Raw genomic sequence first — 12186 nt, 5'->3', positions numbered from 1 at the left:
TAAAACAAAACAACAACAGAAAAATAATCCCGTTAAAAAGTGTGCAAAAGGCATGAACAGATTTTTTGAAAATAAGATGTGCTAATAGCAAACAAACACATGAAAAAAAATACTCAACATTACTAAATTATCAGGGAAATACCTATTAAAACCACAATGAGATGGGCGGCGCCTGTGGCTCAAGGAGTAGGGCGCCAGTCCCATATGCTGGAGGTGGCAGGTTCAAACCCAGCCCCGGCCAAAAAAAAAAAAAAAAAAAAAACAAAAAAACAACCACAATGAGATAAAACCTTACCTGGTCACAATTGCCATTACTAAAACAAAGAAAGTGCCATGAAGGCTATGTTAACCAGTTTGATGAAAGTATTTCAAATTGTATATAAACCCAGCACATTGTACCCCCTGATTGCATTAGTGTACACAGCTATGATTTAATAAAAAAAGAAAAACAATAAGAAAAAGCCAAAAACAAATATTGATATGGATGCAGTGAAAAGGGGATGCTTAGACACTATTGGTGGGAATGCAAATTAATACAACCTACATGGAGAACAGCATGGAGATTCCTGAAAGAACTAAAAGCAGATCTACCATTTGATACAGCAATCCTACTACTGGGTATTCTACCCAAAGGACAGAAATCATTATATCAAAAATACACCTGCACTTGAACGTTTGTCACAGCGCAATTCACAGTTGCAAAGATATGGAATCAACCTAAGTACCCATTAGTTGAAGAGTGGATTAAGACAATGTGAGACACATATGCGTGCGCGTGTGCGCATGCACACACACACACACACAAAGTCTGACAATTAAGTTCAAGAACTCATCCTAGGAATAGTGCTACATACCTTATTGTTGAATATTACCATGGACATCTTTGGAATATTCCCTTTGGGAACCTATGCACTGATGCCAGCACCTAGTTTAACCTTCAGAACAATTCTGAAACTCTCTTTCTGACCTCAAAGCTGTCATTATACAGCATATAAAGACACTCAGCAGCAATAATGAATGCCACTCACAAAGACACTGCCATACATCAACATGGACACAGCTGTGAGACACTGATATACCAAGGTTATGAAACCTTACTAAGTTGTATGTACAGTGATGCCAATGTAAGTACATGGTGGCAAAGTTTGCGAACTTAATTGTCAGAAATTGTATGATGACCTCTCTGATGGCCATTCCAGAAACAGAGTTCCAAAATTACTTTGAAGGGTGGACTAGGCTCTGGTATAGGTGCATAACTTCCCCACGGGAGTATTTTGAAGGTGACCATAGTGATATTCAGCAATGAGGCATGTAGCACTTTTTTCTAGGATGAGTTTACAAATTTAATTGTCAGGCCTATATATATATATATATATATATATATATATATATATATATATATATATATATATATATATATATATATATATTTATATTTATATATACACACACACACACGTACACACAGCTCTGACAACTAGGTTTGCAAACTTGCCACCATGCACTTATATGGCCAGCACTGCACAAACAACTCTGTAAGAATTCATAGCTTTGGTATATCAGTGTCTCACATCTGTATTCATGTTGATGTGTGGTGGTGTCTTGCTGAGTTGCATTCATTTTTTTGCTGCTTTTTTTTTTTGTTTGTTTGAGACAGAGCCTCAAGCTGTTGCCCTGGGTAGAGTTCCGTGGCATCACAGCTCACAGCAACCTCAAACTCCTGGCTTAAGTGATTCTCTTGCCTCAGCTTTCCAAGTAGCTGGGACTACAGGCACCCTCCACAACGCCTGGCTATTTTTCTGTTGTAGTTGTCATTGTTGTTTGGCAGGCCTAGGCTGAATTTGAACCCACCAGCTCTGGTGTATGTGGCTGGTGCCTTAGCCACTTGAGCTACAGGCACTGAGCCTTTTGTTGCATTTTTTTATGTGCCATCACAAGAATATCAGATCTTGAATCTGAGCAATGAAAAAACATTAAATTTCTTGTTAACATTGGCAAGAGTGGAAGTGAAATCAGGGACATTTTAGTCCAAGTTTTTGAGGATAATGCCATGAAGAAAAAGGCAATGTATAAATGGATTAAACATTTTTCTGAGGGGAGAGAAAGTGTCACTGATGAAGTGAGGTCAAGGCAGCCAGTAAGGAGCAGAACTGATGAAAACTTTATAAAAATTTGTCAAATTGTGTGTCAAAATCATTGGCTGACTGTGAAAAGCATAGCAGACTTAGTAAACATCAATAGAGAAATGATTAGGAAAATTTTAACTGAAAATCTTGGCATGAGAATGGTGTATGCTAAAATGGTTCTGAAGGAGCTCACTGATGAACAAAAGCAAGGAGAGTTGAAGTTTGCCAAGCCATTTGGGAGATGCAAGCCAATGTTTTGGGCCTTTTTATTACTGGTGATGAAAAATGGGTGTACCAGTACAATCCATGACAAAAAGTGTTTTGTCAGTCCAAATCCAGAGTCAAAACAATGTTGCTACCATTTTCTGATATCAGAGGGATTGTTCGTTATGAATTTGTACCAACTGCACAAATTGTTAACCATGTTTTACTATTTGAAAGTACTGAAAAAGGTGCTTGAAAAAGACAAAAACGACCTGAACCTTTCACCAACAACTCATGGCTCTTGCATCACAACAATGCACCAGCTCACACAGCACTGTCCATGAGGGAGTTTTTAGCCAGTAAACAAATAATTATATTGGAGCATCCTCTCTACTCACCCAACCTGGCCTCCAGTGACTTCCCCCCCCCAAATTAAGGAAATATTGAAAGGAAGACATTTTGATGACATCAGAACATCAAGTGTAATATGACAACAGCTTTCATGACCATTCCAGAAAAAGAGTTCCTAACTTGCTTTGAAAGGTGGACTAGGCACTGACATTAATGTATATATTTCCAAGGGGAATACTTCATAGTGATATTCAGCAATGTGGTCTGCAGCACTTTTTCCTAGGATGAGTTTATGAACTTAAATTATCAGGCCTCGTACATATATACACATACTGTGGAGTACTACTCAGCCATAAAATGAAATGAAATAATGTCTTTTGCAGCAACTTGGATGGAACTGGAGACCATTATCCTAAGTGAAGTATTTCAGGAATGGAAAAAAAACTTTACATGTTCTCATAAGTGGGAACTAAACAAAGGCTATAAAAGGTCACACTAAGTGGAATAATGAACATTGGAAACTAAAAAGAGAGGTGGGTGGGAGAAGGTGAAGGATCAGAAACTACCCATTGGGCATAATGTACACTATTTGAGCAATGAGTACACTATAATTCCTGATTTCAACACTGTATAATTTATCCATGTAACAAAAAATAGTTGTACCCCCTAAATATTTCAAAATAAAAAATGTTTTTTTTAAAAAGTGAATCAAAAGAAAGACTATTCAAATACACTATTAGAGATTACAGAACCTGGGAGATATCTGTGTTTGAATTTTCCATAGAACTAATGTTCCTGCTTAAATTCAGATTATAATTTACTTTTTTGTTGGCCAATACTACCATAGCAGTGATGTTGTGTCTACCTGGGTGCACCAGCACTTGACATACAAATTTTCTATTATGGTTGATATTCATTTCATTCACTTACTTAATGTGTTCTTTGACAGATTTTTCCACTGTAGAGTTAATTACTTTTCTTTTTATTATTAATGAGCAACTTGGAGAGATTTACCAACTGATATACATAAACTATAACATTTAATCTGGAAGCTCCTTTTTTCTTGTTAGATTCTGTTTTCTTATAGCTTGCTTTGTAAAATGAAGGTTATTGATTTTGTTTACTGGTCAGGTAAAGTTGGATTAACACAGGCTTTCCCACCTACTGGATGTTTGGCAAAATATTCTGCTCAGACCTGAAGCATTGGTATCCATGGCAAGTTTTCTAGGAACATAGAAACTAAGGCCCCATGCTCGACCTTATGAATCAGAAGCCATATTTTAACAAGATCTCCAGTTCATGGCTGTATATATTCAAATTTGAGAGGAATTTTCTAACTCACTGTGACTTTTCTTTTCTTTTCTTTTTTTTTTTTTTTGTGGTTTTTGTCCAGGGCTAGGTTGGAACCCGCCACCTCCCGCATATGGGACCGGTGCCCTACTCCTTGAGCCACAGGCGCCGCCCATGTGACTTTTCTATTTGAGAAATGTTCACAACTTATCCTATGTGATGTAATTATAGCACTAAAAAATTTAAAAAAAATTAGAAATAACTCCAAAATGTTATACTTAGGTATAAATCCAATAAAACGTTCATAGGGTCTGTAGGCCTAAAACAAAATGATGATGAAAGAAGTGAAATAAGACTAAAATGAAATAAGCTAAATAGTTTTGTTTTTTTTTTTCAAAGTATTACAGGGGTACACATATTTTTGGTTGTATGAATCACTTTTATAGATTCATACAACCTCAAAACAATACTAGAAAACTGAATTCAACATCATATTTTAAAAATAATACACTATGATCAAGTAGAATATAGTATAGTAATAAATATAGTATATTTATTAAAAAATAATATACTATGGTCATTCCTGGAATGAAAGAATGGTTAAATATTGGCAAATCAATAAATGTGATACACTTCATTAACAGAATGAAGGACAAAAATCACACGATCATCTCAGTACATGCAGAAAAAGAATTTGACAAAATTTGACACTCTTATTAGAAAAGCTCTTCTGTCGTGACCCCTATGGCGCAGTTGCCGCAGGAAGGAACCAGGCAGTCGTGACATGGATTAGAAGTACAAGCTTGCGAGAGGCGGGCTAACCTTAGTTGCAGGGTAGCCCCGAGCCCCCTCCACAATGGCTATTTATTAAGGTTATACACAACAGGTGTGGAGAGTTAAGGTCATTACTTATGAAGGCTGTATATGTAAGGATTGCCACATGTTCTTTCCCCACAACTACTAAGAAGAACTACTAAGCATTAATGTTTAACACATGCTTACTAGTGAGTGACCAATTGTATCTCATTCGGGAACACTGAGTTACTTGGGGGATTGTCCTCAAGTCACAAAACGTCTCTAGGCTTGCCAGGAGACTGTCCTGTTCTCCGTGTTTCCTTTTAATGTTAAAAGAATCAGTAACTGTCCTTTGCAAGCATGGTGTCCATTCCTCTACACTCTTCAAAAATTCAGTGCACAAGAAATGTGCTTCAACATAATAAAGGCCATATATGAGACGGCCTTTCATACACAACAATGAAAATCTGAAAGTTATAAGATCAGGAACAAGACAAGGATGCTCTCTCTTACTATTTCTATTCCATATTGTACTGGAAGTCCTAGGCAGATAAATTAGTCAAGAAAATTAAAAGAAAAATGCATCCAAATTGGAAAGGAAGAAGTAAAATCGTGTCTGTTCACAGATGATGTTGTATATAGAAAGTCCTAAAAGTTTCCAGCAAGAAAACCCTGTTACAACTAATAAAAAAATTCATTAAGGCTGCAGGACACAATATCAATATGCAAAATTTAGTTGTATTTGTATACACTAACAACAAATTATCTGAAAACATATTTCTAAAAATCCCATTTACCATAACATCAAAAGAAAGAAAATATTTAGGAACAATTTTAATCAAGGAGGTGAAAGATGTATACATTGAAAATTACAAAGCATTAATGAATGAAACTGAAGAAGAAACAAATAAATGGAAAGATATTGAATGTTCATGGATTGGAAGAATTAATATTGTTAAAATCTTCATACTACTCAAAACAATCTACAAATTCAATGCAATTTCTTTCAAAATTCTAATAACATTTTTCACAGAAATAGAAAAAATAATCCTAAAATTCATATGAAACCAAAAAAAGACCCTGCGTAGCCAAAGAAATCTTGCACATAAAAAGCAAAAATGGAGGTATCACAGTACGTGACTTCAAAGTCTGTTATAAAGTTGTTGTAATGAAAACAGAATGATACTGACATAAAAACAGACACATAGGCCAATAGAACCCAGAAGTAAACCCACACATATTTGACTCATATTTGACAAAAGTGCCAGGAATACACAATGAGGAAAGGATACTCTCTTCAATAAATGGTGTTGGAAAAACTGGATATCCACATGCAAAAGAATGAAATTGGACACTTACCTTAAGTTACACAAAAAAACTCAAAATGAATTAAAATTTCAATGTAAGGCCTGAAATTTTAAAAATCCTAGAAGAAAGAAAAAACATATGAAGCATATTGCAAGGGTACAAGTCAAATCTATCAACTATAGAACATAAATGTCTTAACACAAGTAAATGAGGTGAAAGCCATATTAATTAGTTTGATGTAAGCATTCCAAATTGTATAAAAAACAACACATTGTACCCCACAAATGCATAAATGTATTCATGATCTATGTGTATGACTTAATAAAAGTAGAAAAAAGAAATGAATTGAAATTGTCCAACAAAAAAGAAAAAAGAAAAAAAAACATAGGGGAAATACTCCTTGACATTTAGTCTTTGCAATGACTTTATGACTATGGCTCCAAAAAGCACAGGCAACAAAAGCAAAAACAAGTTAAGTGGAGTTATGTCAAACTAAAGGTTCTGTACAGCAAAAGAAAAACCAATGAAATGGAAGGGCAGCCTACAGAATGGGAGAAGATACTTGCAAGCCATATATCTCACAGGAGGCTTATACTCAACATAGATGAACCTGGAGGACATTATGCTAAGTGAAATAAGCCAGGCACAGAAATATAAATACTGTATGATCTTATTTATATTTGGAGTTGAAAGAAGTCAAATTCATAGAAAGAGAGTAGAAAGTTGGTTGCCTGGGTCTGGGGTTAGGAGAAATGGGGGAATTTTGGTCAATAAATTTCAGCTACAAGATGAAGAAATCCTGGAGATCTAATGTACAACATCATGACTATAGTTAATGGTAATGTGTTGTATACTTGAAATTTTTTTTTTTTTTTATTGTTGGGGATTCATTGAGGGTACAATAAGCCAGGTTACACTGATTGCAATTGTTAGGTAAAGTCCCTCTTGCAATCATGTCTTGCCCCCATAAAGTGTGACACACACTAAGGCCCCACCCACCTCCCTCCTTCCCTCTGTCTGTTTCCCCCCCATAACCATAATTGTCATTAATTGTCCTCATATCAAAATTGAGTACATAGGATTCATGCTTCTCCATTCTTGTGATGCTTTACTAAGAATAATGTCTTCCATGTCCATCCAGGTTAATACGAAGGATGTAAAGTCTCCATTTTTTTTAATGGCTGAATAGTATTCCATGGTATACATATACCACACCTTGTTAATCCATTCCTGGGTTGGTGGGCATTTAGGCTGTTTCCACATTTTGGTGATTGTAAATTGAGCTGCAATAAACAGTCTAGTACAAGTGTCCTTATGATAAAAGGATTTCTTTCCTTCTGGGTAGATGCCCAGTAATGGGATTGCAGGATCAAATGGGAGGTCTAGCTTGAGTGCTTTGAGGTTTCTCCATACTTCCTTCCAGAAAGGTTGTACTAGTTTGCAGTCCCACCAGCAGTGTAAAAGTGTTCCCTTCTCTCCACATCCACGCCAGCATCTGCAGTCTTGAGATTTTGTGATGTGGGCCGTTCTCACTGGGGTTAGATGATATCTCAGGGTTGTTTTGATTTGCATTTCTCTAATATATAGAGATGATGAACATTTTTTCATGTGTTTGTTAGCCATTCATCTGTCGTCTTTAGAGAAAGTTCTATTCATGTCTCTTGCCCATTGATATAAGGGATTGTTGGCCTTTTTCATGTGGATTAATTTGAGTTCTCTATAGATCCTAGTTATCAAGCTTTTGTCTGATTGAAAATATGCAAATATACTTTCCCATTGTGTAGGTTGTCTCTTTGCTTTGGTTATTGTCTCCTTAGCTGTACAGAAGCTTTTCAGTTTAATGAAGTCCCATTTGTTTATTTTTGTTGTTGTTGCAATTGCCATGGCAGTCTTTTTCATGCAGTCTTTCCCCAGGCCAATATCTTCCAGTGTTTTTCCTATGCTTTCTTGGAGGATTTTTATTGTTTCATGCCTTAAATTTAAGTCCTTTATCCATCTTGAATCAATTTTTGTGAGTGGGGAAAGGTGTGGGTCCAGTTTCAGTCTTTTACATGTAGACATCCAGTTCTCCCAACACCATTTATTGAATAGGGAGTCTTTCCCCCAAGGTATGTTCTTGTTTGGTTCATCAAAGATTAGGTGGTTGTAAGATGTTAGTTTCATTTCTTGGTGTTCAATTCGATTCCAAGTGTCTATGTCTCTGTTTTTGTGCCAGTACCATGCTTTCTTGAGCACTATGGCTTTGTAGTACAGACTAAAATCTGGTATGCTGATGCCCCCAGCTTTATTTTTGTTACAGAGAACTGCCTTAGCTATACGGGGTTTTTTCTGGTTCCATACAAAACGCAGAATCATTTTTTCCAAATCTTGAAAGTATGATGTTGGTATTTTGATAGGAATGGCATTGAACAGGTAGATTGCTTTGGGAAGTATAGACATTTTAACAATGTTGATTCTTCCCATCCATGAGCATGGTATGTTCTTCCATTTGTTAATATCCTCTGCTATTTCCTTTCTGAGGAGTTCATAGTTTTCTTTATAGAGGTCCTTCACCTCCTTCGTTAGTTATACTCCTAGGCATTTCATTTTCTTTGAAACTATGGTGAAGGGAGTTGTGTCCTTAATTAGGTTCTCATCTTGACTGTTATTGGTGTACACAAAGGCTACTGACTTGTGGACATTGATTTTATATCCTGAAACATTACTGTATTTTTTGATGACTTCTAGGAGTCTTGTGGTTGAGTCTTTAGGGTTCTCTAAGTATAAGATCATGTCGTCAGCAAAGAGGGAGAGTTTGACCTCCTCTGCTCCCATTGGGATTCCCTTTATTTCCTTGTCTTGCCTAATTGTATTGGCTAGAACTTCCAGCACTACGTTGAATAGTAAAGGTGACAGAGGACAACCTTGTCTGGTTCCAGTTCTAAGAGGAAAAGCTTTCAGTTTTACTCCATTCAGTAAAATATTGGCTGTGGGTTTGTCATAGATCGCTTTAATCAGTTTTAGAAATGTGCCACCTATGCCTATACTCTTCAGTGTTCTAATTAGAAAAGGATGCTGGATTTTATCAAATGCTTTTTCTGCATCTATTGAGAGGATCATGTGATCTTTATTTTTGCCTCTGTTAATATGGTGGATAGCGTTTATAGACTTGCGTATGTTAAACCAGCCGTGCATCCCTGGGATGAAGCCTACTTGATCATGATGAATGACTTTTTTGATGATAAGCTGTAATCTATTGGCTAGGATTTTGTTGAGAATTTTTGTGTCTATATTCATGAGTGAGATTGGTCTGAAAGTATACTTGAAATTTTTTAAGAGAGTAAATCTTAAGTGTTCTTGCTTCACATACAATATAGTAACTATATGAGTTGATGAATATGTTAATTATGGTAATCACTTCACATATTAAAATATCAGGTTGTATTCTTTAAATATATACAATTTTTATTTATCAAGAAAAAAATTTTTAAAGTAGAATAAAATTATAAAAATTATCCTACCTGATCTTTTAAAAATCTTTTTTCCAGTTTATTTTTATGTGTATCTATGCATGAGGTACACGTGCAATTACACAATCTGATTTGAAGATAAGGCAATGGTAATCAAGACACTGTGACAAATGCTAAGGGATAGACACATAGATCAATGAAATTCATTAGAGAATCCAGAAATAGACCTACAGAAGTATGGCCTATAGAGTTTACAAAGACCTAAGACAAGTAAATTGAGAAATATTTTTCTTTTCAATAAATAGTATTATAACAATTAGATACCCACTTGTAAAATATACATTGTAGACTTAAATGTTAAATGAAAAACAGTAACACTCATAAAGAAAGCAGAGGATAAAATCTCATGACCTGGCATAGGCAAAGAGATCTTTTTCTTTTTTTCCACAATATATTTTATTTATTTTTTAAAATTGTTTGGGATTCATTGAGGGTACAAAGAATTAGGTTACACTGATTGCATTTGTTAGGTAAAGTCCCTCTTAGAATTGTGTCCCATCCCTAAGGTGTATGCCATACACCATGACCTCCTATTCCTCCACTTCTCTCTTCTCCCCAATCCCTCATTCCCCTACTCCCCACCTTGTATTAAATCATCTACTGCCTTCATATTGGAATTGAGCACATTAGATTCATGCTTCTCCATTCTCGTGATGCTTTACTAAGAACAATGTGTTCCATCTCCATGCAGGTTAATACAAAGGATGTCAAGTCTCCATCTTTTTAATGGCTTAGTAGTATTCCTTGGTATACATATACCACAGCTTGTTAATTCATTCCTGGGTTGGTGGGCATTTGAGTTGCTTCCACATTTTGGTGACTGTAAATTGAGCTGCAGTTAACAGTCTAGTGCAAATGTCCTTATGATAAAATGATTTTTTTCTTCTGGATAGATGCCTAGTAAATGGGATTGCAGGATCAAATGGGAGGTCAGGCAAAGAGATCTTGAACATAACACCAAAAGCACAATTCATAAAGGAAGAAATTAAATTAGGCTTCCTCAAAATTAAAAACTTTTACTCTGAGAAACGTGGAATGAAAGTAAAAAAGTCAAGCTAAAGGCTTGGCACCTGTAGCTCAGCGGCTGGGGTGCCAGCCACATGCACCAGAGCTGGTGGGTTTGAGCCCAGCCCAGGCCTGCCAAACAACAATGACAACTTCAACAACAACAAAAAAATAGCCTGGTATTGTGGTGGGTGCCTCTAGTCCTAGCTACTTGAGAGGGTGAGGCAAGAGAATTGTTTGAGTCAAGGAGTTTGATGTTGCTGTGAGCTGTGACGCCACAGCACTCTACCAAGGGTGACATAGTGAGACTCTGTCTCAAAAAAAAAAAAAAAAGAAAAGAAAAAAAGTCAAGCTAAGGACTGGAAGGAAATATTTGTAGCTCATACATCCAATGAAGAATTTGTATCTAGACTACACAAAGGGCTCTCAAAACTTGAAAATTGAAAAACACATGAGTCAGCTTTAATAATGACCAAAGTACCTCAATAAGTGCTTCACTAAAGTGGGCATATAATAGCAAATAGGCACATAAAAATTGTTTCTCATCATTAGCCAGTAAAGAAATGCAAATTAAAAGCAAAATGAGATAACATTACACACATCTGAAAATGATTAAAATAAAAAATACTGCCAGTGCTAATGAGAATGAAGAACAAATTGAGAATTTGTTTGAAGAACAAATTTTGAGAATGCAAAATGTTACAGCCACTGTGGAAAATGTTTGGGCAATTTCTTATGGACACCTATTCACCATATGACTCAGTGATGCCACTCCTGGAAGAAATAAAAATGTATGTTCACACAAAAACCTACACCTGAATGTTTATAGCAACTCTATTTATATTTGCCCAAATCTGCAAACAACCCACCTATCCTTCCATGGGTGAAGGATAACTTTAGTGCATCCACACAGTAAAAAGGAAGATGTTGATATACACAACAGCCTGGATCATGCTTACAGGCATTTTGCTGATAAATGTATCCATAACAAAATAAGAAGGAAATACTCATGACAATTATGGTTCTTGTTATGTAACAGGTCACATAATGGTAGTTGGTATTTATAACTACTTTCTACTGCCCATTCTGTGTTCCCTTTACCTTCAGCACCTCAGCTGGTTGTGGTTCTTTACTTGGTGGGGTGACCCAAACTTCATTCTTGCAAGGTCAACCAGGGGTGTCCAACTTGCAGCCCGTAGGCCACATGCTGATTATTTGAGGACATTTTTGCTTATCTGTGGTGTCAAGTATCATGAAAAGTATGCAGAGACCTTTCTCTTTTTTTGACTAATCAGCTTTCATTTGTGTTTCTTTAAAGTACGGCCCAAGACAACTCTTCTTCCAATGTGTGCCAGAGGATAAATGGGGTTAGACACTCCTGTCTGATCTAGACCATTCATAGTCCTGCCTGGATTGAGTTGTTGTAATTTCCCACTGAACTTAATCACAGGAGATGGTAATACTAAGGGACTCCCTAAGGGATCACCTCTATTCCAGACATACTCTTCTTTGGTTCCATGGTGGAATGGTAGTCCAGTTTCCCCTTGATAGTCCAGATCAGTCATCCCAGGCAACCCTGTAATTCTTAGCCTGTTGAG

The sequence above is a fragment of the Nycticebus coucang genome, chromosome X, assembly GCF_027406575.1.
Source record: "Nycticebus coucang isolate mNycCou1 chromosome X, mNycCou1.pri, whole genome shotgun sequence".
In the NCBI taxonomy this organism is placed as follows: Eukaryota; Metazoa; Chordata; class Mammalia; order Primates; family Lorisidae; genus Nycticebus; species Nycticebus coucang.
Note: the sequence above shows the minus strand (reverse complement) of the source record.